Here is a 26,303-nt window from a genome sequence, read left to right on the forward strand (position 1 = left end):
AAAAAAAATCTGGTAGAGATTAAGAAGGGCCTATGGTCATGGAGGTTGGGCACTTGACGATACTGTATAGCACTACTACCCTATGGGTCTATTCTCTTGCCCAGACTCTCCATGGCCACGTTTCCAGATCTCCTGTCCCTGAGATATACTTTGCTTGGCCACTCTAAAATCCGGCCTCTGGTATTTAATATTAGTAGACACCTGCTTAGAATAAAAAAATTCAGGGTTGGGAGGGATATTGCCAGCTCTCAGGTCCAACCTCATTATGTATAAGCTACTGAGATAATTTTGCCAATGAGGAACCAGATCTTCTCTCTTGTAGGAAGCCCCTGGGGAGATCGGGAGAGAACTCCTCAATTCCTCAATTCTCAAAGTCGAAGCAACAGTCCCAAACCTTTTGCTCATACTCTATTAGGAGAAAGCTCACTCTTGTCCTGGCTATAAAGATGACCACCTGATTGGAGGGGAATTGATGTTTACCATTTAGACATGCAGGCTTACTGCCTAAATTTTGAATAAGCTTATTATAAATTAATCTGGACTCACATGAACCTTGAACTGCAAAGGAATTTACAAAATACTTGCTTCGGGGCTTCTTGACCTAGTGTGGTCATGGTTAATGGGTGTTCACTGAAATTTGAATCTTTTATTCTAGGCACAAGGAAGGATGGCACATGGTGTCTTGCTTGGCAATGAAAAGTGAATGGAAATCATGTGTGTCACTTTCAACTGGAGCCAGCCAGTTTGTGATCTGCCATATTGCCTTTTCCATAACCCAGCAACCAGGGATATCCCAGATGGTGTGCCGGGTGCATCAGCTCGGATCCCTTGATTGAGCCCTGGAGTGCAGCTCCAAGACTAACCCAGGACGAACATCTATGGTGAGCAGGGAGTAATTTTTGTTGTCATGACCTCGTTACTGCAGTGTATCTGGATGGATACGCCTGGGATCTAATATTTCTAATTAAGTATAAAATTTGGTATTATGTACATTATGCTACAGCTCTCTTCAGATTCTCAAAGATTGCCTCCAAAACTGATCTTAGCTGCCTTCCTCCTTTTAAAGACAAGTAACAGGAAAGCCAGGAAAGTAGGATTTCCTTTTTCTTTCTTTCTTTCTTTTTTTTTTAAAGATTTTATTTATTTGGGAGGGAGAGAGAGATTGAGAGAACAAGTGGGGGGAGGGGCAGAGGGAGAAGCAGACTCTCCGCAGAGCAAGGAGCCTGATATGGAACTTGATCCCAGGACCCTGAGATCATGACCTGAGCTGAAGGCAGACACTTAACTGACTGGGCCACCCAGGCACCATGGACTTTCAACTATCTTCCACTTACAGGTCTCCTGAATCCCCCTTGTGCTATAGGGCAAGAAGCTGGTTACTGAGCCCTGAAAGCGTTGCATCTGACAGCTTTGCTGTCTGGGGTGGGAGAATAATATCCTTCTCAGAATCTTTGTCTCAAGGAGTCCCTGCCCCTTATTTAACTTTTCTGCTGTCTTAAATTTAAGACAAAATGTAGTGAGTTAGCTAGTTAACTAAATCATTAATTAACTCACTAAATGGGTTAATACACACAAAGCATTTCAAAAAGGGCATGAAGTGTTCCCCAAATGCTCACCGGTACCATGACCATCACACCCACCCCACAGCGCAGAGCAATCCTTCCCCACCCCCAGAACGTCCATAACCATTCATCCCATGCCCCCTTCTTCTTTCTTTGCTTCGTGCTCACCACCCCTGGAAAATATTTCACTCTCCCCTCCTCCACCAGTTCATGAGAAAGGTATCTGAACGGTGTGCTGATCCATGATTGTTGAAAGAAACAAAACTGTGAGTCTGAAAATCAAGTAAGAACTAACAGGATAATCATCACCAATAGCAATGAGAAGTCTGAAAAGTACCCAAAAGCCCCCCCAGAATCATTGCCTGAATTCTCATTTACCTTTTCTAATTTAACCTGCCTTATTGCTTGAGAACCAACTTCCACGATCAATTAGATTTTCCCCTGATTTGATTTTCTGGGGGAAATTGACTTGGGAACATGGTTTTCAGTCAAGACTCAGTCTTTTTTTTTTTTTTTTTTAAGATTTTATTTATTTATTTGACAGACAGAGATCACAAGTAGGCAGAGAGAGAGGGGGAGAAGCAGGCTCCCCGCTGAGCAGAGAGCCCGATGCGGGGCTCGATCCCAAGACCCTGGGATCATGACCTGAGCTGAAGGCAGAGGCTTAACCCACTGAGCCAACCAGGGGCTCCAAGACTCAGTCTTTGACCCACTCAGATAAAAAGATGTAAAATCTGGGGGAGGGGACAGATTAGGAAAATGGGTTTTCTGGGTGCAGAATTAGTGATGATCCCCCCCACCCCTAACTCTGCTGCTTTCCTCAGGATGAGGGTGCTCCTTTGGTGCTGCTGACTGTGGCTGGAAACCCACAAGCGTCTGATGTTTGTAAATTGTCCCACAAATAGAAATGCAGGCCTCGTTTGTGTGAGTTCTTCCAGATTGCTGATGTAAACTGTGATTATAAAAGGGCAGCAGTGTAGCAAGATTCCAGTTTACAGACGTGTGAAGATTTTCCTTATCTAGATAGTGCCAACAGGAGCTCTAGGGGTCAGGGGAAGGTAGGCTGAGCTGTGCCATATCAGCTCTTGCCCTGAAAGCTACCTCGTTCCCAACAAGATCTTGTATCTTTGGGTAATTAAGTCAATGACATAATCAAACCATACTCTGTGTGTGTGGAAGGTGCCATTTCTTCCCACCAATCTCTACCCACCCTCCCCCAAAGCACTGGAATTTTATTGCTGATTTTCTGCTGGTTATTATTTCCACGAATTTTGATCTCAGAAAGTACTAGAAGTTAGTCACATGGTTTATAACATTTGTCTTATGTACTAATGTCTCTTTAATTCCAGATTGACTTGTACTTGTATTTTGAACTACCTGTCCCTGACAGCAACATTTTAGAGAAGACATGAGCCTCAAAGGACATTAGCTCGGGTGACTTGTGAAATAATCCATGAAGTTATGAAGTTTAGAGACCTGGATCATGGGATATGTTTCTAAAACATGGCCAGGAAAGAGCACATAGGAGGGACATTGGCAGTGTCCAGTCAGTAAGGAGTGCTGTCCAACAGATTTCTGAGTACAGAAATGTTCAGTATTTACACTGTCCAAAATAATAATTACAAGCCCTATGTGGCTGTTGGGCATTTGAAACATGGCTAGTGTGACTGAAGGACTGAATTTTTAATTTTATCTCATTTTAATTAATATAAATTTACATTTAAGTAGCCACATGTGGCTAGTGGTACCATTACTGGACATTTCAACTTTATAGATCCACAAGCGGAAAACCAGGCATTGAGACTGGGGAAAGAAGAAATGAACTCTGCTGGAACCCTACTTATATAAAAATAACATGTGCAAATTAATTCGGGTATACCACCTCAGACTTAAATTATTCCTTTTCATCCTTGAAGAGTTTTAAAGTTGTACTCAAAAGCAGTTTGCGATCCGAACCAATTACACACACATTCACCCATCCTGAATTTGACCTGGAAACAAAAGATTCTGAGCAATGCGATAAATACTAAATTTTTAAAAAGTCACAATTTTTCAGGTACTGCAAGACTGAACAATCTTAATTTTTCCAAGACTAGAAGCAAAGAGGTCAATTGGCAATGGCTGTCAGTATACTTTTTTAAGACAGAAAATCAGCCCAGTCAGCACCTGTGAGATGAAAAATGAAGGGTCGGCTGCAATGGCACTATTGGGTATTTACCCCAAAGACACAGATGCAGTGAAAAGAAGGGCCATCTGTACCCCAATGTTCATAGCAGCAATGACCACAACTGCCAAACTGGAAAGAGCCAAGATGCCCTTCAGCAGATGAATGGATAAAGAAGATATGGTCCATATATACAATGGAGTATTATGCCTCCAACAGAAAGGATGAATACCCAACTTTTGTACTGACATGGATAGGACTGGAAGAGATTATGCTGAGTGAAATGAGTCAAGCAGAGAGAGTCAATTATCATATGGTTTCACTTACTTGTGGAGCATAAGGAATAACACGGAGGACATTAGGAGAAGGACAGGAAAAGTGAATTGGGGGAAATCAGAGGGGGAGACGAACCATGAGAGTCTGTGGACGCTGAGAAACAAACTGAGGGTTTTTGAAGGGAGGAGGGAGGGGGGTTAGGTGAGCCTGGTGGTGGGTATTAAGGAGGGCACGTATTGCATGGAGCACTGGGTGTGGTGCAGAAACAATGAATCTTGGAACATCGAAAAAATAAAATTAAATTAAAAAAAATAAAAATGTTATTTGTGCAGGTGAAATAAAGAAAAATGAAGGGTCTGAAGTAGACACCCAGCAGACCTTTAGTTCTAAGAGAAAATACAACTTAATTCCACAACTAAATTTGCAAGTAAAGCTCTTCCCAAGTGTGACAGAGATAATTTAAAAGTGTGGGAGCACAGCCGCAAATTGGAAGGGGAGGGGCAGCTGGCCTCCGGGTAAGTTAAAGAGAGTGCGTGAGTCAAAGGAGCAAGAAGGAAGCTCGACACCCAATTCCCACACCCTGCTTTCCTCCTTCTCTCCAGGGGGCTGTCGTTCCTATCTTAGGAGTTTCTCATCCACGAGCCCCAGCTGGCCTGAGTCCCAGTTCTCTCTCTGCTGTTACCTGCTTTGACCATCTTGGACACACCCTCCCTCCGCAGTCACTGAGGAGATGGGACAAAATGATTTACGAAATCCCCTCCAATTAAAAGCTGGTTCTGGCTCTGTGTGTCCTTCTCTGTGCCTCTTCCGCCCTCCACACACTCCCTTCTCTCCATTAACCCGTCTCACTCTTCAACTCCCTGGCGCTGCCATTAGATTACTCTCTTTTAAGAGCCGATCACGGCATGCTTCCCCTCTCACAGACAACGTGACCTAAGTTATGCTCCCCTCACCGATGTGGTGCCTGCACAGTTGGTCCTTCCCCCTCTGAGGGTGGCCTGACCTTGTAGAAAGAGACATGCCTCCATTCTAATCGCGTCATCTTTAAACTCGTCTTTAGGAGGGAGAAGCACCTATGGTGTCCTGGGGCGTAATTAAAAGAGTGACAAAGCTGTCTTGGAGACAACAGAACCACTGTGAAAAATGGCTGGAAGTGTAATAGAAACAGTGCGGCTTCTGCCTGAACAGTGCAACATCAAGTAGAGAGAATCAACCAGTTCCAAAATGAGCTTGCAACCGCCCCGGGCCCCGGGAAGCAGCCGGGCGCCACAGCTGTCACACGTCGGCAACTCACGGCTTCATTAGGACCCAAAGTACCCTGAGTGTGTTCACAGGTATTTCCTAAGCACGGAGGAGGAGACCCGACTGTGGATCCAGGCATTTCACGGGTAGAAGGCAGTCTGCCTGACAGGTTAGGGTGGGGTCTGTGGAGCATAGTCTCTGGTCCTTTGCGACATGACCTTGAGTTTGGTTTTGGAGTTGAACCGGGGTCTGCAGCCTGATCCCGTCTCCTGGGAAAAGGCGGCAGTGACAGGGGATCCCTGCATTGACAGGCACCGGGTGCAGGGGTTCAGGGTGTGGATGCTGGAGTCAGGGGGGCTGAGTTGGTATTCTAGCTCTGCTGCCTGCCGGCTGTGTGACCTTGAACAAGTTAAGTGCATGATGACGCCTGTCTCAGTTTGCTCATCTCTAGAGTGGGAACAACTCAGGTCAGCTGTGAGTATTAAATCGCTTCAGTTATATAAAAGTGCTTGGGACACTGCTTGGGCTTAATGAATATAAGCAAAAATTAATATTAAAGGCTCTCTGAAGTCACACACCGCCACCTCAACTCAGTGCGGGAATTCTTTCTGAATTGCCCCTTGCCACTCGCCCCGGGTTTGGCTCAAATATCGTCAAATCCGTTTTGGGGCCAGTCCAACTTGGGCAAAGGTTTTCTGGTTGTCCCTCCCTGCTGCTGCTCAGGAAGAGAAGGCCCTGCTGCAGCCGGTTCACCCCCTTAAAGCAACCTCTTCTTTCTGCCCCCATTCCAGAGCTTTCTGTTGATGGGTTTCTGTGGGCTGCAGAGGTGGGTGGCTGACACGCTTTTGATGTATCCTGCTGAGGAATGTGTGAATTGGGTGTTTCCTGTTGTGGGAAACAGAGGCTATGATCTATGTTTTCCTGGGGCGGTGTATTTTGGGCACATCTGCTGTTTCCAGGGGGATGTGTTGGCGTGTCAGTTGTGTGTGCATACTTAGAAGAGATGGGTGATTTGTTTTCTGAAAACTCTGCTAGGGAGACCGTGAGAGCTGCTTTTGGTAACCCCTAAGGGCCCCGCGTGTATCATCTCATTGTGTCATGACATCTATGTTCATCGTGCGAATCCCTGGAACCCATCAGAGCTCCCTGGGCTGGGAGGTCACCTAATACAGAGATTGTGAGCCTCATGAGGGCAGGGACCACGGTGTCCTGTCTGTCTCTGCACTGTCTGTGCCAGGTCTGTAAAGGCTCAGTAACTACTTGATGGGTAAATACAAGACCGAGTAAGATGAGTCCCATGGTTTCATTTAGCAAATGAGAAGGCTGAGGCCCGGAGGGAGATGGAGAGAACTTAGGCGAGCTGCGTGTCAGTGTCTGAGGGTGTGTGTTCTAGGATAGCAGGATAAAAGAGAGCGCAACCTGCAGTGTAGCCCACGGGTCACAAACAGGTGGGGGAGGGAGTTCACAGTACAATATGCTTCCAACAATCTGGAGTTGTGCTGAGGCTTAGCATTAGCCTAGGTGGGCTGGGAGTGGGAGTAGGGGGTCAGTGGTCCAAGATGCAGAAGGATGAGGAGAGAACTTGGAATGAAGCCATGCATGAAGAAACAGCAGGGGCGAATGCCCAAGGAAAGTTCTGGAAGGATAAAAGAGCATATTTGCAGAGTGGTTACTCTGTCAGGAACTGGGCTCAGCAGTGTACATATGCCATCTCACTGAGTTCTCATAATTCGGGGGGGGGGGTGTGATATTATTATCCCTATTTTACAGATGGGGAAACGGAGGCCCAAAGAGCTGAGGTCACTTGCCCACAACCATATCATTAGTAAATGGCAGAAGGACCTGAACTTAGGCAGCTCCCACCACGAAGCTCTACTGCCGGCAACGCAGAAGGGCCAAAAGGGGTTCCCTCTGGGGAGGGAGTGGGCTTGGGGGAGGCTACAGGGGATCTGACTATTATTCCCCCCCCAAGTAATCATCCACCCATTACCCAGCGGACTTAAGATATGAACATAAATTCCACACAGGTTGAGGAATAATGTTTGTGGGGTACAGACCAGGAAACTAGGTGTAGTGACTGAGCATCTGTGGCTGAAGGTGAGGATGAAGGGGCCGTGATGGCTGCCCCCGGAGCGAGGGGATGGCCGCCTGGAGCCACTTCTGTGGCTCAGGACTGACGGCCTGACGGGTGTGCGTGTGGGGCTCCCCGGAGGGGCAGCTCAGCAGGTGCCGGGCAGAGGCAGGAGCCCTCTGGGGATCCCCGGGTCCCTGCCCAGGTGGCCCGGCCTGGCCACACTTTCCCGTGTCAGCAGGTCAGGAACATCAGTAACACAGTCTGTGACCCCAAGACGCTCTTGTCAAACCTTCGCTGCCACAGAAACCCTTTCCCAGCCTCTCTCTCTGCCAGGCTCGGCAGCGTGCTCCGTGGTCAGGGAGTGCGGCTGGCAGCAGGAATCGAGCAGACGGACCTGCTAGACCCAGCCGGGCCCCTTAGCATGGCCAGGGCCCTGGGGGGGGGGCAGGGCGGTGAGACCTGACCCGTAGCCACGGCTGGAAGTTATTCTTCACGTGAGAGTGGGGTCCCTCACTGAAATGGGAACAGCCTATTTGTTATTGATTTGGTGAATTCAGAAAGCTGGTCCAGATCCGGAGTCAAAGAATTAGCTTTCCCTTTATTTCTATGTTCATCTTATGATTGTAAAAAAAAAAAAAAGATAAGAAAAAAAAAGAAAAGACTGTGTATTTCTGATTGAAGTCAATAAAACACTGTACGATTAAAAAAAAAAAAACAAAAAAACAAGAAAAGCCCTCAATTCTATAAGTCAGCGTGGTTCCTCTTTCAAGATAAGTGGAAACTAAGTGGCAGGCAGTCTGCACCTCCGTTCCCCTCTTCATTGGGGGGTCTGGTCCAGGGCTCAGCCCAGCGGGGGCAGCACGGGCCTCTTTTCTAAGGACTCAAATAGATCTGTGTTCTCATTTCTTTCCCTGAGATTCTCCTCCCCACCTCTGGGCCAGGGAATCATTTTTTGTTAGCTGGGGGTAAAGGAGCCCTTTCTGCCCTATCTAATTTATACTTTCTCTAGAATATTTGGCTTTGTAATGGATCCTTCCTGTTTTGAGGGCACAGACTTGAAACTCAAAAGCCAGGAAGCGACCTCTTTTTGTCTTTGCCTTCTGCTGCCCATCCTGGCCCTGAGGCCTCCCTCCCTGAATAGAGGGGGAAGGATGAAGACGAGCGGCTGAAGGAAATACCAGTTAATATTTCAAGAATATCATCTCGCTACACTGGGGCCATGAGTTTTGAAAATCTAATCTAGAGACCTGGGTACGAACGGCTGAGGGTCTGTTGAGCCCAGGCGGAGAAGGGGAAACTCCCTAGCGAATCTGGCATTTTCCCCACTGGGGTTGCCTCCTGTCAGTAAACACCAAGTCTCTTGTCACACTGCTGACTCTCTTCCTCACTACCTTTACCAAGTCCCCCGTCAGGGACACTGAGGGGCTATAAGAGGAGCCTAACACGAACATAAATTGGGCAATTACTTTGTGCCAAGCCCCTTGGGCTTCATACCTCCCAACTCATTGAATTCTCTCAGCCCCAGGAGACAGATACCATGGGATCCCTCTTCTATCTATGGGCAATCTGAGGCCCAGAGAGGTTCGTTAATTTGCCTGAAGTCCCACCACATGTAAAGGTTGGAGCTAGGGTTCAGGCAGGCACTGTAGATCTAGAAGAGATTTGATTTTCCCTCCCAGGGGGTATTTCCAGCTGGGCCTCCTTCTGCTCTGTGTATCCTGAGGGAAAGAAGGGGACCTGCCTAAGCATCACCAGCAGGCAGCATGGGGCTGCCTTGCACTGGGGCCTTGACACACCTTTTCCAGCATCTCTACAGCTTTTTGGGAATACGACTTGGGTTTCCTCTAGGGTCCTGGAAGCCATGTTGGAAGTAGAGGGACTCCAGGAAGCCAGTGATTGTCTGTGCTCTGAGTGACTCAGTCCCTTGGCCTGTGAGCCGGAGGTTTGAACACTTGTACAGTGTTTGCTTCCTGAGGCTGGCAGGCCATCGGGCTCTGAGACACCGTTGAGAAATGCAAGAAACATCAGCTGTCACCTCGGCTCCCCTTGACTTACGGGTTTTTAGCGGAAGACACACAGAAAACATCTCGTCTAGATGTTTCTTTTTCGCTTTCCTTTTTGGTGTTTTTGGAAGCTTCAAATGTTTCCTTGAAATGCTGACGTGGCCTCCAGGTTGTACAGATTCTATCATAAACCATGTACGGAATGCAAACATCTGGTCACCTGGTGGGCATTCGGGGACAGCCGCCAGACCAGGGGATGCTTGCACTGCATGGGGCTCCCAAACATGCTTTACTTGGGCAGCTTGGTGTTTGTTTCTGGGCCTTCCAGACACCATGGTTCCTACCTTTTCCTTTCTGCCTCACCCCTGGCCAACTTCTCTCCCTCACAGCCAGGCACCTGAAGGCACGGGTGTTGCGGTCCCCACCCAGGGCCCACAGAGCTTCTGTAATGGAAGAGGTGGAGGGCCTGACATGGACCTACTTATGACTCACTCTCTCTCCAAGCTGGCCCCCAGCTCCCTCTCCCACACAAGCACACCTTTACAGCCCTGAGGCACAGAGAGGGGCCGAACCTGCTCACCATCCCCACCATGCCGGCCACACCAGGACCAGCAGGGAAATGCCCTGGCTTCAGATCGGGCAGGTTGTCTGAGAGGATGCCAGAATGAGGGCCAAGTGACACAAGTTCGGGAATTCTCAAAGTCATTCCAAGCAGCCTCAGCACTCAGAGGGCAGAGGTCCCCCCCGAGACCCCTCTTTGGTGTCCAGAGTGCTTGTCCCATCGCTCCGCGTTCTATAGGGCTCTCCTGGATGACCTTTGCTACCGTCCATTCACCTGCAGGCATGATTGCTCCAAGAGCATCCCCCCAACCCGAAATCTTACTGTCAGTCAGGGCCTCCTCTCCCCTGGCGGACGAGATGGTTCACATCCTATCACTGTCCCATCTCCCCCCTCCCTCCCTCTGTCTTGCTCTCTCCCTCTTTCCATTTCCCTTTCTCCCCTCCCTTCCTTCCTCTGTCCTACCAGGATTTGGGTTAACACAGGGCTCTTCCCTGAGAGGGGGATATAGGAGTCCTCAGGCAGGACACGCCCCACTCCTAAGTCACTGTTTTCCCATCTACAAAGGAAAAGGCTTGCATTCTTGGATCTCTCACTTTGCTTTCAGATCCAATAATCTATGCATATTAAACAAAGTTGCAACACAAAATGCCTTCAGGGGCCAGGCAGGTAATGTCAGTGGAAGATCAATCCAAGGGGACGAAACTGAGGAGGCTGGCTCACCTACGGGAAGAAGAAGCCACTGGGCCCCAGGGGATTTCTGTCCTGCAAAGGCACGTTAAGGTTCCCAAAAGGCTTATCTGTGGGAGAGTATTCTGCCCGTGGGCCACCAGTTTGGGATCTCTGCATCCAGACAGATAGATGACCACAAAGTCACTCCCAATTACCATCTGAGAAGTCATGTGCTCACCATACGCCTGTAGGATCTGGAAGAACAGAATATTCCTAAAATGAGGTCTTGCAGAGCTCCAGGCTGGATAAAGGAGCACCACAGAAGCCTGTCACTCTCAAGGTCTCTGTGACATTACTCAGGGACAGGCAAAGCTTTTCAAGGTTTTTTTGACCATGAATCACTAGGTGAAATTAATTTTGCAGAATGACCCAGGACACAAATATGTGAAACAAAAGTTTGCCAGACAAAACTTCTTTTTAGTACGCATGATATGTTCTGATATTTTTCTATTTCTATTCTCTTTAATAGCTCATGCCATTTCATTAAAAAATGTTGTCTGCAACCCAATAATATGTATAAGATCAAAAGGGAAAAGAATGATAAAGATCCTTCTAGGTTTGCCCTGCCCCATACGGTAGTCATTCTTTATATGTGGCCATTCAAATTAAAATGAAGCAAAATTAAAAATCCCATTTCTCAATCACACTAGCCACATTTCAAGTCCTCGATGGCCAGCATGTGGCAAGTGGCAATTATATTGGATAGCACAGAAATAAAACGTTTTCATTAGTGCAGAAAACTCTATTAGACATCCTCATCTACAAAAAGCCTCACAGTTTTGCCACTGAGGAGACCAAGGCCCACGACCCTTCAGAGAGATGCATTTGAAATTGTGGCTGAAAGGGTTGGGGACAAATGGTTGTAGCCTCCTAGATGTCTGCCAATGTCACAAGAGGAATTAGGATGAAGAGTGGCCCCTTGCATATTTATCCTCACGACAAGACCCACAACTCAAAGGCCACATCCTTCAGTCTACACCCAAGGTTGTGGATCAGAACCTTAACCCTCACAGAAAAACAAAAGCAAATTTTCATTGCCATCCACGAAATTTATGGAGTAAGTTCTGGGAACTGGAGAGAGAACCAGTTATGGAACCTGTCAAATCTGGGCTCAAATCCAGACTTTCTCTCATAGGCTGTATGAGATTGAGCTAAATGCCATGTCACTGGGCCTTAGCTTCCTGATCTGTAAAATGGGAATAATATATTTGCCTTTTAGAAGTTCTGAATGGGGCAGAAGTGGTGTACACATAGTGCTTTTCTTCTCTTTTTTCTTTTTAATGTTTTATTTATTTATTTGAGAGAGGCAGAGCATAAGTGGGGGAGAGGGAAAGGGAGAAGCAGACTCCCCACTGAGCACAGAGCCTGATGCAGGGCTCCATCCCAGGATGCTGGGATCATCACCTGAGCTAAAGGCAGATGCTTAACCGACTGAACCACCCAGATGCCCCGACATAACGCCTTTCTTCAAGGAAGTGCTTTTTGCCCCATCACCTGCTACATTGCAAGCGCTAAGCCCAAGCCCGTTGTAATGACATGATCATGATAATAGTAGCAGCAGTAATGATAACAAAATGAAGCTAAATATTGTGGCAATGTAAGACTAAACTAAATACACCTCCCACTCCAAGGGAAATTCCAGGATGGAGGAGGGAAGTTTTTTTTTTAATTACCTTTTTAATGTTCCACCCAGTCCTGGGACTAGTAAGTGCTCCATTCATACTTGCCAAATGAATGAACAGTGATAACACACAGTCCCTAAGGGCTACAGTCTCAGGGAGAGTTTGGTAAGAGAATCAGAGAGGTCCAAAAACGGAGTGCTAACATTTTTAAGAATTCTTTTTTTTTTTTTTTTTTAAGATTCATTTATGAGAGAGAGAGAGAGAACACTAGTGGGGGTAGGGGCAGAGGGAGAGGGAGAGAGAATTTGCAAGCAGACTCCCCACTGAGTGCAGTGTCCAAGGCGGGGCTCCATCCCAGGACCCTGAGATCATGACCTAAGCGGAAATCAAGAGTCCCTGCCTCAACTGACTGAGCCACCCAGGCACGAGCGAATTATTTCTGATGGAAAAGGGGAGGAGAGACAAAGAACACAACTGGAGGAGGCACCATTTTGTATTTGCCAGTAGGCTGTCGACACATGGTACCTGGGATGAAGTCAAGACGTGAGACACAACCAAGAAGGAGAATAAAAAGACTAACAGATAATTAGGAGGGAAGACGAAGACTACACTTCCTCTGGAGAGAAAAGATTTTATAGAAACAAAGATCTCCCCCCACCCCAAAATCAACAGGCAACACCTGCTTTTTGCCTTCAGGAAATAAACTATTGTTCCAGGTTGAAAACTGAACCTGTCTCATCTGGGGGATGAGGGGGAAATGTTTACTTTCTGTGTGGATCAGCAAGTAGTTCTCAATTATCATTTGGCCCGTGGAGAGTGCCCTGCAGACAGATTTTTCCATCCGTAAGTGTAGTGGACATCTGTTGTTTTGCCTGCTCAGCATCTGCTCAGCTTCTTCTGGCAACACAACTTCTTTTTCCCGTGGGGCACGCGCTCTGTGGAGTTCCAGTGGGCTGACCCTCTTCCAACGCCGGATCGGAAAGCAGCCTGGGCCTGGCCAATCAGAGCACCCCGATTCTCTTCCACATGCTTGGCAGGCACGTGACCATGTCATCTCTGGGGTTTTTCTACAGGAGCTCTTGGAAGAGCCATCTGGGTGGATAAGGTGGGAGGAGGTGGTCTGGGGCTCCTGCTGCCATCTTGCCCACTCCGCCCCCCCGCCCCCATGTTGGGAGAGCCTACTAGAGATGGAAAAAGAGAATGAACAGGTGCTGAACCCATCACTTGTGTCTGTGGCTCCAGATGGGCCTGAAGTCACTGGCATTTTTGAACTTCCCAATTATATGAACAAATATAGCACAGTTCCTTTCTAAAAAAAATATGAGTTAGTTTGAGTTGCAGTTTTGTCGCTTGTAGTTGACTACTTTATGTCTTAATTAATCACAGTTTTTCCTCTAAATCATAATCTGTTATCAATTTAAGTTAAACACATTCCAGGACCATTTCATGCTGGACCTCATGGATCTAACACGACTCACAGCATCTAGCTGAGGACACAAGGACAGATGAGGTGGACAGGTCCCTTTCCTCATGTGACACATTGCAGCATGGAAAATGGCAGGCAAAGTGCTCCAAGAGAGGAAGAGGAGTCTGTTGCTGGCTCAACAGCCATGCCTCTCTTTGCTAACAGAACTTTTCTCTCCTGGAGGAAACCTGCTTCTGTTTACCTTCCCTGAGCAGACATGTCTTCCAGTCTTCACCTGGGGAGGGAATCTTGATTGGGGAAACAGATTCTTTTGCCAACTGACTGGCTTAGGCAAAGGCATGTGATATACTCCTGGCCAAGGAGACACAAAGGGAGGACAGGTGGAAGGGGAGGGTTGTCTTTGCTCTTCTCAGCCTCTGGAGGTTTTTGTCCACTTTGGGTGCTGGAACCGCAGTCCTGCTGCCCACGATGGATTCTGAGGGATTCTGGAATTGTAAAGAATCGGGGTGCTTGAGGATGATGCTGAGCCTCTAAATCAACCTACCTTGGTTCAGCTCCTTGTTGGCTTTTCTAGTCTACGAAATAGACATGGCTACATTCTTTAAGCTACTTTTAGGTGGGGGGATGTCACTTATTGCTGTGGACACTCTGTGGAGCCAAGAGGGCTATACTACGAAGCATCCAAGCAGTCAGGAAAAATTTCTGGAGCCACTCTGGAGGTGAAAAAGTTAGCTGAGCAGAGGTGGGGTGAGACAAGGTGGTTGTATAGGGGAAGTCAGTGGTGGACGTGAAATGGGAACAAATTTCATCACGGTGGTGCTTTTTACTGTCTGAGTGTTTCTCAAAGTGATCAGCTAACCACCTGCTTCAGAGTCACCTGGGGAGGGGTTGTTATGGATTGTCAAAATGCAGATTCCTGGGCTTTCCCCCCATACCTGCTGAATCAGACTTCAGATTTTAAAACAAGCTCCTCTGGAGGGTCTTTTGTTCACGAAAGGCTGAGAACCCTTGGGTTAGTGACTAGAAGACTCATGTACTCTCTGGCATCAAGATGAGAATTTTAGAAATCTTGATATCTGATAGTAGTGCATATCAAAAGTGTTGTCACAGATGACTTGATGCCAATATCCTTCTGAGCATTACAAAGTATATTTTCTCCAATGTGTTTGCCAATCTTCACAAATGTTTAAGTCATCTGGCAATGAAATAATGTCCTAATACAAGTAGATTAAACATCCATTTAATTTACTCAGCCCCTTTCTTTTCTTAAGTTGTCATTTCTTTTAGGAAGAGCTGTTTCTGGTCTGTGATTAGAGCCACCCCCCATCAGGCAGAGATGAACAGTGGTGGTTGTGTGGGCAGAGACATGAGCAAAGGGGTTTCCTCTCTCTCCAGTGTGTTCTGAGGAATGCACTTTGGGGTCTCAGAGCCAGCTTCGGTTGGTGTCATTTGTTCAAACCAGAGTCTGTTCTTCCACATGATGAACCCTGAAATTCGTGGGTTTGTTGAAACTCACATGGTCCATCCATTATCAAGGCATATAGATAGATCCCTTACTGAGCTCCCCACTTCAGCCTTTTCTTTCCATCTCTACCAGCCCCGTCCCAGCCATAAGCCTCTCTCACCTCAGTGACCTCTCTCACCTCAGTGACCTCAGTGACCTTCCTACCACACATCTTTTCTCAATCTCAAGGAGGGGCCATTCCCTGATCCCCCTGACCCTACCTACCGGTAGTCATTTCAGCGTCTTGACATCTTATCTCATGTTTTTGTTCTCAGTATAGTGGGGACCAGAACTCAGGACTTCTGATGCCAAGTTTAATGCTCATACTATGGAGGCAGGATCTGCTGCGCCAGAAGAAAAGGATCTGAACTTAGAGGAGAATGGATTGGGTGGAATGAAATGGAAACGGGCAGCTCAGGCAGGAGAGTCAAGCTGACCACGGGGGCAATAGGGGGTGTAGTCAACCAGACTGGAGCAGCTCACAGAGAGAGCACAGTCCATTTGGATCTCGTGAGCAGCCACTCAAAGGTCAGGAGCCAACAGATTCCTGCTGAACTTGAGCTAATCGGAACTTGCAATCTAAGGGTTCTTGCAGATATAGTCTTAAGGAGGGGATTAAAATTTTGCACCACTGTAGTGCAAAAGCAAGCCAGAGACAATAGGTAAATGAATGGGCATGGCTGTGTTCCACTAATACTTTATTTACAAAGATACGCAGTGGGCCAGAGCTGACTTTTGAGCCCTCGTTTGCCCAGCTCTGCTATATAGAATCATCAGTGGGCTAGCAGAAGTGTGTGTGTCTGCGCTCAGTGTCCTGATGCCGCCCATCTTTCTAGGCCAGCTCAGAGGCGCTCTGGCTGGGTATTAGACTAGATGATTTGAAAGATCCCTACCCACTACGAGATTCAAGGCTTGTTTGGCCTGATTTTACCTCAAGGATAGAGAGGTAGAATCTCCACCTCCAATTCAAGCTATGTTTGGAATGGAAATTATCCTCCAACAAAATGCCTCCAATCGTAACTGCCAGTTCTATAACTGAGCATATGTTGGTGGAAGCTTCAATTCAAAGCGAGCCAGTTAAAATGCAAGGAAGGGACAGCTAGCAGATCTTTCCAGTTAGAGTCCAGGCTGTTAATTACTTTTGTAAAAGAAATACATAAACATGCAGATGGCAATTGTAGTAAATATGATCATCTACATATAAATATAAAAATCCAACCCACTCCTCAAGGCCTATCTCATATGCAACATACTTTTAGAACTATTTCCAGATTCTCCCCTCACTCTCCTCTAAATACGAGCTCTCTTCTTTAAAAACTCATGGCATGTACTTTTTATGACTAAGCAGTGGTTCTCAAACTTGAGCCTGTATCAGAATCCCTAAATGTCTTGTCAAAACAGATTGCTGGGCCCTACCCCCAGAATTTTCTCTTGGATAGGTCTGGGGTGGGGGCTGAGAATTTGCATTTCTAACAAGATCTCCCCATGATGCTCCTGCCACTGATGTGGGGAGAGCCACGGACCCAGACCATGTTCTACCCTATAACCGTGTCACTTTTGTGCTTGCTTTATTTCCCCCAGCGGCTTTGAAATTACTTGAGGAGAAATGCTACAGTCTGGAGGATTCTTGTGGGTCCCCTGGACAAACGTTTAGACACACCCATGGGATGAGATGAGGAGCTACGTTTCTGGTCAGGATGAACTTGACAGCTGTTTCCTACAACAGGTATTTCTTGAACCCACAAAAGAAGCAAATGCAACAGACTTGCTCCCAAGGAGTAACCTGTAGCCAGTACAGGAAATTTCTGTGGCTAAACCACTCTGTAATAGAAATCACAACATGGTCAAGTTCAATATTCTGGTGGACGACCAAAACCCAAATGGAATTCATCAAGTGGTTATACAACTCTTCTTATACACAATGTGGTTACTGGGTGTGTGTGGGGGGCCCGGGGAGGGGGGTGAACAATGACAAATACTAGAAACACTAAAGTTTATCTCAATACCCTTTATAAGGAATCCAAAAATAAAAGTACGTTGGGTATCAGAATGTGGCTGTATCTGAAGGCAGGGACTTTAAAGAAATGATGAAGTTAAAAATGACATTATCAGTGTGAGCTCTCATCTAATATGACTTGATGTCCTTATAAGAAGAGGAGATCAGGACGTAAGCATGCCTAAGAGAAGACTGAGTGAAGACACAGGGAGAAGACTGCCATCTATAAGCCAAGGAGAGAGGTCTCAGAAGAAACCAACCTTGAAGACCCCTCGATCTCAGACTTCCAGCCTCCAGAACTATCATAAGATAAATTTCTCCTGTTTAAGCCACTCATGTGTAGTGTTTTGTTATGGTAGCCCTAGCAAAGTAATTCAGGCTCCAAAGCAAGCAGTATTTTAGATAGTCTAAAGGGTATAAAAGCTGTCAGAGAATCAAGACCATGTAATGCCCTGGGAAGAGAAGATGCCTTGCACCGTCTGAGCCCTGACATCTCTTGCCCGGAGGATGCTAGTAGGTCCAGACTGGACCTTTCCCCGACTCACTCTCTACTCAGGAACCACAGTGATGTTTTCAAAATGCAAATCTGGCGATGTTTAACCTTGACTCCCATCACTGCCAATGGCATTTAAAACCATTCAGTGGTTTCACTTGGCTGTTGGGATAAAGCCAGGCTCCTTGCCATGATCTGCAAGGCCCTGTGTGGCCTGGTCCCCGCCAGCTCCCCATCTCACCCCAGACCCCTCGTCCCCTCTGGCAGCACCTGACAGCCACACTGGCTGGCTTTCCTTTTCCTCAAATGCATCCTGCTCTCTCTCCACATCAGACATTTCCAGTCGGAAACGGACATGCCAGGGGGCACTTCTACATTCAGACGGGTGGCAGGTCCTGGAAAATGCATCTGGAGGCAGATGGCTTCCAGCAGGAAGAAGTCTTCACTGCTCTTTCCCCACTGCCTTCGTCAGCCTAGTCACCAGCAGAAATTGTCCAAAGAGCAGCTGAAAAGTGTCAGAACTTTAAGCGAGGGTGCAGTAAAAGGTGAGACCTACAGAGATGGACACAGGATGTCCTTCCCAAACTAGACCCGGGCGTCACCACTCACCTGGGAATTGTAAAAGGAGCTGAAGGGTGAAATTCTGAGCCTGTTGGCCAAAACAAGTCAACTGCTTTCATGGGCATGATGAAAGGGCTCTTTCTTTTTGGTCTGGCTTGCCCACTGTCCTTCCAGACACAAAGAGAAGAGCAAAGCTTCTATCCTGTGCTCACTGTCCTGTGTCCTCTTTTTATCATCACTTAATTACAGAGACTGTGCTTTCTGAATGAGAGACCAAAATGCACGGTTGGACGCGTGGTCTAACAATGGGATGAAATATTTCAAATGAGGACAATTGTACATAAGGACACTAGACCCACAATGGACTGACTCTTTTTACCCTGCCCCATTTACCTATAACCCAAATAAAGCTCGATTTGCCTTGTGCTCAACTGCTGTGCAGAATTGTATTAAATTTTAATGATGAAAAGAAACATGGCCAGCAACCAAAAGTAACAATAATAATAATAAAAAAAAGCCAAACATATGCTCGCTTCTCTTTCAAAGACTAGCTAAGGGAAGAAGCTAGCAAAACAGAGGCTAACTCAAAGGCTTTCTCATTCACTGCTTCATTTGATTGTCACCCAACACGGGAGTTAGGAGAGGCGAGGGTCGTGTAGCCTGTTTTATGGATGAAAAACTTGAGGCTTAGGGAACTGGAGAGATGTGCTCAGACTTCTACACATGCCTTCTGACCCTAGTCCAGTGAGGTTTCTTTTCTGTGTTTGTGCCCATGAGCGCGACTGCGCATGCACACACACACCGCTAGATTCCCTTCCCACCATTTTGCATCTTATAATACTTTTTAAAAAATTTCCTGGCATTAACGTCAGCAAAAATGATGATCACCAATATAAGTTCAAGAAATCCCAGAGATTCACTCACATTTGGTTCTCAAACCCCAGTTAAATGTGTTGCTCAGACAAGAAGGAGCAAACATCAATGAAACATACAAGCATTTTCACTCTCTCGGCCTCTCTAAGCTAGATTAATGCTTTAAGGGAAAAAAGATCCTACCAGACTACCTCTCTTCTAGCCAAAAAGCCATTCTGTCCCCAGTCGACTCCAGGAACCCTGGTACAATAATTAACATGTGGGCCAGAATCCCAAACTCATTGGCACAGGACAGATTCTCAGATGAGAAACAGAGAAGCCCCAAATCCCACTCATATAAAGGGCTTATTGACATTATCTGTTGAAAACAATACAGATTTCAAGGGACTTAGGCAGAAAGAAAGTAGAATTTTGGCTACGGAGGAAGTAGGTGGGGGGCAGAGGGAGGACTTCTTCCCAATTTCAAAATCCCTACATTTTCACCAGAGCTTTCTCTATGTTCATTCACTCATGTGGACTTTGTAACTGGCTAACAAGCATTTCCCCATAGCACTGATATCACAGAAGCCAAAATAATCTGGGCCAGCCAACACATTCCAGTTGTAAAACAGAAGGTCTCAGAGAGTTCCCACAGGCAGATTAGCTATGTGTGATGCTCAGGTGCTCTGGGCTTGGGGGGCGGCCTGCTCAACTTGGGGCTAAATCCAGGAAGAGAGATGGTCTTAGTAACAGCAATGGCATTCTGATCTGGAAAACTAAAAGAAGATAGTGGTTCGATTATTAGTGGGAGAGAGAGCGAGGGGATTAGGCCTCAAAGACCCATGAGAAAAACCAGAGGTCTGAAAAGTGCCAAAAAAGGAGATGGACACAGGCATTCATTCCTTTTTCTCCTGGTCCCTGTGCTGAGTGTGGGATGCGGAGGACACACTCCGCATTGTCCTCCTAGAGCTAGAGGACAATCCCTGCGTGTTGGGTCGTTAGTTTGTTTGTGCTTCAGATTCTTCTCCACTGGAGGTGCATGCATAACCCCAAGTTGTAGCCCAACAGATGGACTATAAAGCATCACTAGGAAGAGAGGTTGTCTCAGCCTTCCTAAGGACAAGATGTCCTAAGGTTTCCTCGAGTTCTTTGACACAGAAAGCTTTTCCCACATGAGCACACTGTAGTGACACTAGCATTATTCCCGTGTCACCCTTCTGGCACCCACCAAGCCCCAGGGAAGACCTGGCTCCAAGTCCCAAGTCAGCACAAACAGATTTTAAAGTCCACACACTAAAGCTCACGTTTGTTGGTATAGTCATTTATTTGGCAACAAGTTTGTGTCATCTTCTGTAGATGGGTAATTTCTACATGCTAAGGACTCGGGATACATCAGTGAATAAAACCAGTATGTTTCCTATTCATCGGGAGTTCACAAACTCCCCAAGTTTGTATGTGAAAGATATGGGAAAATTTGTATGGGAAAGATAGATGGTAAGTAAATAAACAAATAACTACAAAATAGGACAAGTGGAATGAAGGAAATGAGTAAGGGGTGGGGATACATAACACATTTCCGATGACACTGCAAGAATTCGAGGAAGCCAGCCATGGAAGACCAGGGAGAAGAATCATGTGGGTGGAGAAGCAGCATGTGCAAAGGTCCTGAGGCTGGAAAACACAAGGCAAGTTCAAGGGGGCAAGTGTAGCTAGAACATCAGGGCCAGGGAGAGGGCTACATGAGAGAAGGCTCTTAAAATACACAATTAAAAGATTTCCAAACATTTCCCAGAAGTTATTATAGTTGAAACAGCTCTTCGAAGTAAGCGAGCCTGATAGGATGGGTCCACTGAATTGATGAGGACACTAGCAGATATCACAGAGTTAGTGGGAGACCTGAGATTTGGCATCAGTTCTTCTGTTCCTAAGCTTAGGAATCTTTTAGAAGGTCTCCTCATGCTATATATATACTTATATGTATAAGTTGTATTTATGTAATTATTATATATTTACATATATAATAAGTATTATATACCTATAAATGTATATACCTATTACATACTCATAGACCTGTATATTATTTATTTATATATGAAATATAGAGTATAAAAGTATATATACATATATAGAAATTGGGTATGAATTATAAACAATGAAATATGTGGATCTTAAAAACAGTGAGTTTTGACAAACGTATAAACCTGTGTAAACAGCATCTCAATCAAGATAGGGTGGTTTCTACCACCTCTGATAATCTGTAATCAATTACTCTTCCCTCAACCAGAGGCAAACCCTGTTATAATTTCTACCCACACAGATTAGTTTTGCAGGTTCTTGAAGTTCATATAATGGAATCCTACAGTATGTGCTCTTTTATGCCTGGCTACCTTTTCTCGGCTTTTAATTAAGGCTTCTGAGATTCATTCATGCTGAGGCCTGTACCACTTGGTTCTTTTTTACTTTTTTTGGTGCATAGTATTCCACTGTGTAAAATGTAACACAATTTGCTTATCTATTTGCCTGTAGATGAGCATTTGGGTTGTTTTCAGCTCTGGGATGGTATGAATCAAGCTGCCAGGAACATTCCTGCACAAACCTCTCTGCAGATACATGTCTTCCTCTCTCACCCGTAAATACCCAGGGGTGGAGGTGCTGGATGGTAGGTAGGCGTAGGTTCGGTTTTTATGACAGTCACAGTTTTCCCCAGTTCTGTCAGTTTCTATTCCCACCAACAAGGTATAAGAAATTTTAGCCATTTTAGTGGGTGCTAATTGGTGGTTTTAATTTGCAGTTCCCTGATGAGTAATGATGTCCAACATGTTTTGTGTGCTGACTGACCACGTGTACATGCTCTTTCGTGAAGAGTCTGTTAGAATTGCTTGCCCATTTTTGTTGCTTTCGGTGTTCTAAGAAGTTATTGCCTACCTCAAGGTCATAAGATATTCTCCTCTATTTTCTTCTGGAAGCTGTACAGTTTTGGCATTCAATTTATTTAGGTCCCTGACCTATCTCAGATGAATGTTTGTGTATTGACTAGTGATGGACAAGTTTGTCAAATGTGAGGATTCCTTTATTTTTATTTATTTTTTTTAATTTTTAGAAAGATTTTATTTATTTGAGAGAGAGAGAGAGAGGGAGCGAGCAAGCATGACGGGGGAGGGGCAGAAGGAGAGGGAGGAGATGATGTCCTGCTGAGCAGGTACCCGGATGTGATGCGGGGCTGGATCCCAGGACCTTGGGATCATGACCTGAACCGAAGGCAGATGCTTAACCAACGGAGCCACCCAGGCGCCCCTCCTTTACTTTTATTTCAGTTTTACTTTTTATCATGGCATACCGCGCATGAAGTGCACAGATGTTGAGTGTAAAACTCAAAAGTTTTTCACATACGTGCCCATGCACGTATGCATCCAGACACTTAACCGACTGAGCCACCAGAAGCCCAGAGGACTTGTTTTTAATATCAGAAATATTTGCTAGCCTCTCTGTATCAGTCTTATAGTTAAGTAATAGTTACAGTCGCTTTTTGCCACATTGAGTTTTCTCAAACACATGCACTTGACGGACTGCTATGCATTCGAGGCTGGGTGCACATGTGCGTTTACAAGCCCCGGCACGATTTCTCTGGCTCCCCATTGGTCTGTGGCGTGTAGTTGGGGAGCAAATATACTATATACCCTACTGACATATGGCTCCTGTCCTCAAGGAGCTTATAATCTAAGAAGAGAGCTAGGAAATGCACATAAGTAAATCACGTGGACCTAGAACAAATGACCTTAAGAACATTTTAAATCAAGGGTCGGGGGCTTCAGAAGAGGAAATAACATCACTTCAGGAGTGCATGAGAGGAAGTGGGAATGGAAGAGTCTTGTAGCCTAAAGATGACTAGGATTTTGACAGATGGGAGTAATTGTAGGGGGTAACTGCCAATGGGAAGAATAGTTAAAAAAGAGGTGCCTTAGTTAGGATCCTTTTGGTTGTAATTTACGGAAACCCAGCTGGAAATTACTTTAAGCAAAAAATAAATGGGTTGGTTCTTGTGAGGACAGGGTCTGTGAGGGGGAATGGTAGGTAGTCTCTGGCTTTAAGTCTTGACTAGATTCAGGGCCTTTGCTACAGGGTCAGAGCTATGACCTTCTTTATTTTTCAGACAGCTTCTCCCTCCCACATATCGGACAAGAACGGCCACTGGAATCCCTAGACCCTCCCAGAATCTCCTCAGCTGCACAACCTCAGTGAAATGACTATTTCTCCTTCCCAACATCGCCCTATTCAATTTCAGGGAATACTCTGGTTGGCTTCTCTTGGGTCTAATATCAGGAACTCATGATACCAATCCTTGTGGCCAAGGTAGATGAGAAATTCTGGTCAACCAGTCTAGGTCATGGGCCATCCTTTGGGGGAGATGCAGAACCCCACACGCGACAGTCTCAGTACTACGTGGAATTGGGGGGAAAGAATCAGAGGAAGGGATGATAACTGAGCAGGCAATCGGCTGCTGTATTTCATTACAAGGGAACGTGGGCTTTGAGTAGGAACTGTGAACGGGGAGCAAAGCGGGAGGAGACTCTGCTTTAGACATGGAGCACGGACATGGAACATCACCTGGGTGTCTGGCCCCAGTGTCATTCTCTGCAGCCCAAGAGCCATTACTGAGCGGATCCCAGAGCAGCCTGGGCAGCCTGACATTTAGTGGCCCGTTGGGAAGGTTGTGAATGATGGGTGTGCTGTCTATGCAGGGAGCATGAAGACTGGAGACAGCTGTGTACAGGCCTTTCTGTGTCTATCGTTCCAGTGCATCTTGTCTGTCATACTTGGAGTAAGTTCCTCTTGGAATTACAAGGATGAACTAACTGGGGATTAGGCATTTCTGTGTCATCATTGTGGAGTGCAATGTTAAAGCTGGAAGAGACAGTGGAGGTCATGTAGCATTGGGGGCAGCAAACTCTGGCTCGTGGGTCAGATTACTCTCCATCTTTATTTTTGTAAATCAATTTTGACTGGGTCCATTCGATGACACACTGTCTGGGCCTGCTTTCAGGCTGCAGAGACTGTGGGGCCTACAAAACTCCAAATCTTTTACCACCCAGCCCTTTACAGAAAAAGTGTGTCAACCCCTGGTCTAGTAGGACATGCTCCTTACTCAGTCAGGATCATCCTCTACAACATTAGTTTTATTTCTGACTCATGCCTAAGATCAAAAGAGACAATCCACGGACAGTTTAGGATGTAGTCTGACATACAATAACGCACTCCTTAAATGTCAGCTAAACAGAATGATGGGATATCAATATATACCTCCGTTCCCCTTTCCCAATGGAATGACCAAGAGGTGACTGTGTTGTAACAACACAATTAATTATGTGTTGATTAATTTCTTATTTAAAGGGAGTTTCCCTAACACATTCAAATGCATTTCATTACTATACTGTTATTAACCACTGCTGGGTGTTCTCAAGAGCCAGGCCCTGCGTTCAGCATCACATATCCATTCCCTCACTCAGTGCTCCCCCAATATTCCCAACTTGAGAGGAAAAATGCTACTTTGGAGATAAAGCAAGGCACTGAAACCTGCACAGCTAGTGAGTGGCTGGGCTGGAATTTGAACCCAGGCCGTCTGACTCCACAGCTCAAGGGTTTATCGAACACACTATCTAGGCAGCTCGATTTGGTTAGTAACCTTGTTTTCAAAGTATCAGTTCACAGTCCCAGAAATCAGAATCAGATAACAAGTCCACCTGTGGGTATAAGAACAGTAACGCAGCGCAGGCTATAGAACTGGGACTGCCCTCCCTGCACCCCACACCTCCCCTCCCCGCCACTCCCGCCACACCGCTGCCCTTAACCTGCCTCCCACTGTCCTTGGACTCTCCCATCCATCAGGTATGTGTTGCCAGGGAGATCGTCCTAAATAATGCACAGCTCTGGTCAGATCACTGCTTGGCTCAAAACCTCTCACAGTTTCTCACTGGCCATAGACTGTAACAAACACCTTCCAGGCCGGCTTTTAAAACTCTCCAAGATCTGATCCTCACCAATGGCCCAGCCTTATTTCCTCACTGGCCACCTAGTCATACTCTATAGAGTACAGACCAACTGGACATCTTGACATTTCCCAGAATACTCTGCATTTGTTTATTTCACCCTCCACTCAAGCCAAGGGCTCAGGACGCAGGCGTTGTGCAATGAGGACTGTGGAATCTTGCTGGAGAAGGATTGAGTAAGCCCATCTGGGATGCCCCAGCTTTCTCTTATGCTCTGCCTAACGAAAGTTTATTCACATCTCAAGGTTCTCTCTACAAAGGAGGTCCCAGGTCTTCCAAAGGAATTTGGCCTGTCTTCCCCTTCACTCCTTCCCTTTCAACACTCATGGGCTTCTCCATCATTTTAGCCACATATCGTGTCCACCCCTCGGCCACACTGGAAGGAGACAATCCCGGGTCACACTTTCTGTCCTATGCATCTCCCGTCCTATGGCACCTGGCCCACTGCCAAATCCAGAGCACAGATTTGTGTCATGGTCCCAGTGAAGGGGACAGCAGTGCTGGGACATCGAACAGGAGACAGACTGTGATGTCCATCAGTGTAAAATGAGGAAAGATGGTGAAAAGGAGGGAGCAGGAAGAAGTGAGAGGAGATCGGAGTCCGATGGACATGGTTTCGAACATCTGCCTGACGCTTCCTGGCTCGTGTGAGGGTGGCCAGGTGACTTTGTCTTTGAACCTCAGAGCCCTTTCATGCAAAATGGGGCATTAAATATTCCTCGTTAAATCCACCCGTTCACATAGACATTCAAGGTTTCATTACTTATTTTTTTTTTAACTGAAGTGTAGCTGACACACACTGTTACGTCAGTCTCTGGTGTACAATAGCGATTCAACAACTCTACGCCTTACACTGTACTCAGCACAAGGGTAGCTCCCATCTGTCCCCACACACAGCTGTTACCGTGTCACTGGCCATGTTCCCCATGCTGCGGCTTTCATCCCGGTCACCTACCCATCGCATACTAGAAGCCTGTGCCTCCCACTCCCCTTTACCCACTTTGCTCATCCCCCAACCCTCCTCCTCTCTGGGAACCAGCAGTATATTCTCTGCATCTATGGGACTGTTTCTGCTTTTTAAAAATGTTTGTTTTTGTTTTTTAGATTCCACATATAAATGAAACAACATGGCATTTATCTTTCTCTGTCTGACTTGTTTCACTTAACATAATACCCTGGACGTTGATCCATGT

At 46.2% G+C, this 26,303-nt stretch overlaps 1 protein-coding gene across 1 annotated transcript in view; it reads right to left on the reverse strand.

Annotated features, from left to right (window-relative positions):
• The window catches only part of ABLIM3 (actin binding LIM protein family member 3), a gene marked incomplete at its 5' end in the record, with an annotated part of 108,668 nt that overhangs the window by 72,504 nt on the left and 9,861 nt on the right, over positions 1-26,303 (reverse strand).

This window comes from Martes martes (assembly GCF_963455335.1).
Source record: "Martes martes genome assembly, chromosome: 5".
Lineage (NCBI taxonomy): Eukaryota > Metazoa > Chordata > Mammalia > Carnivora > Mustelidae > Martes > Martes martes.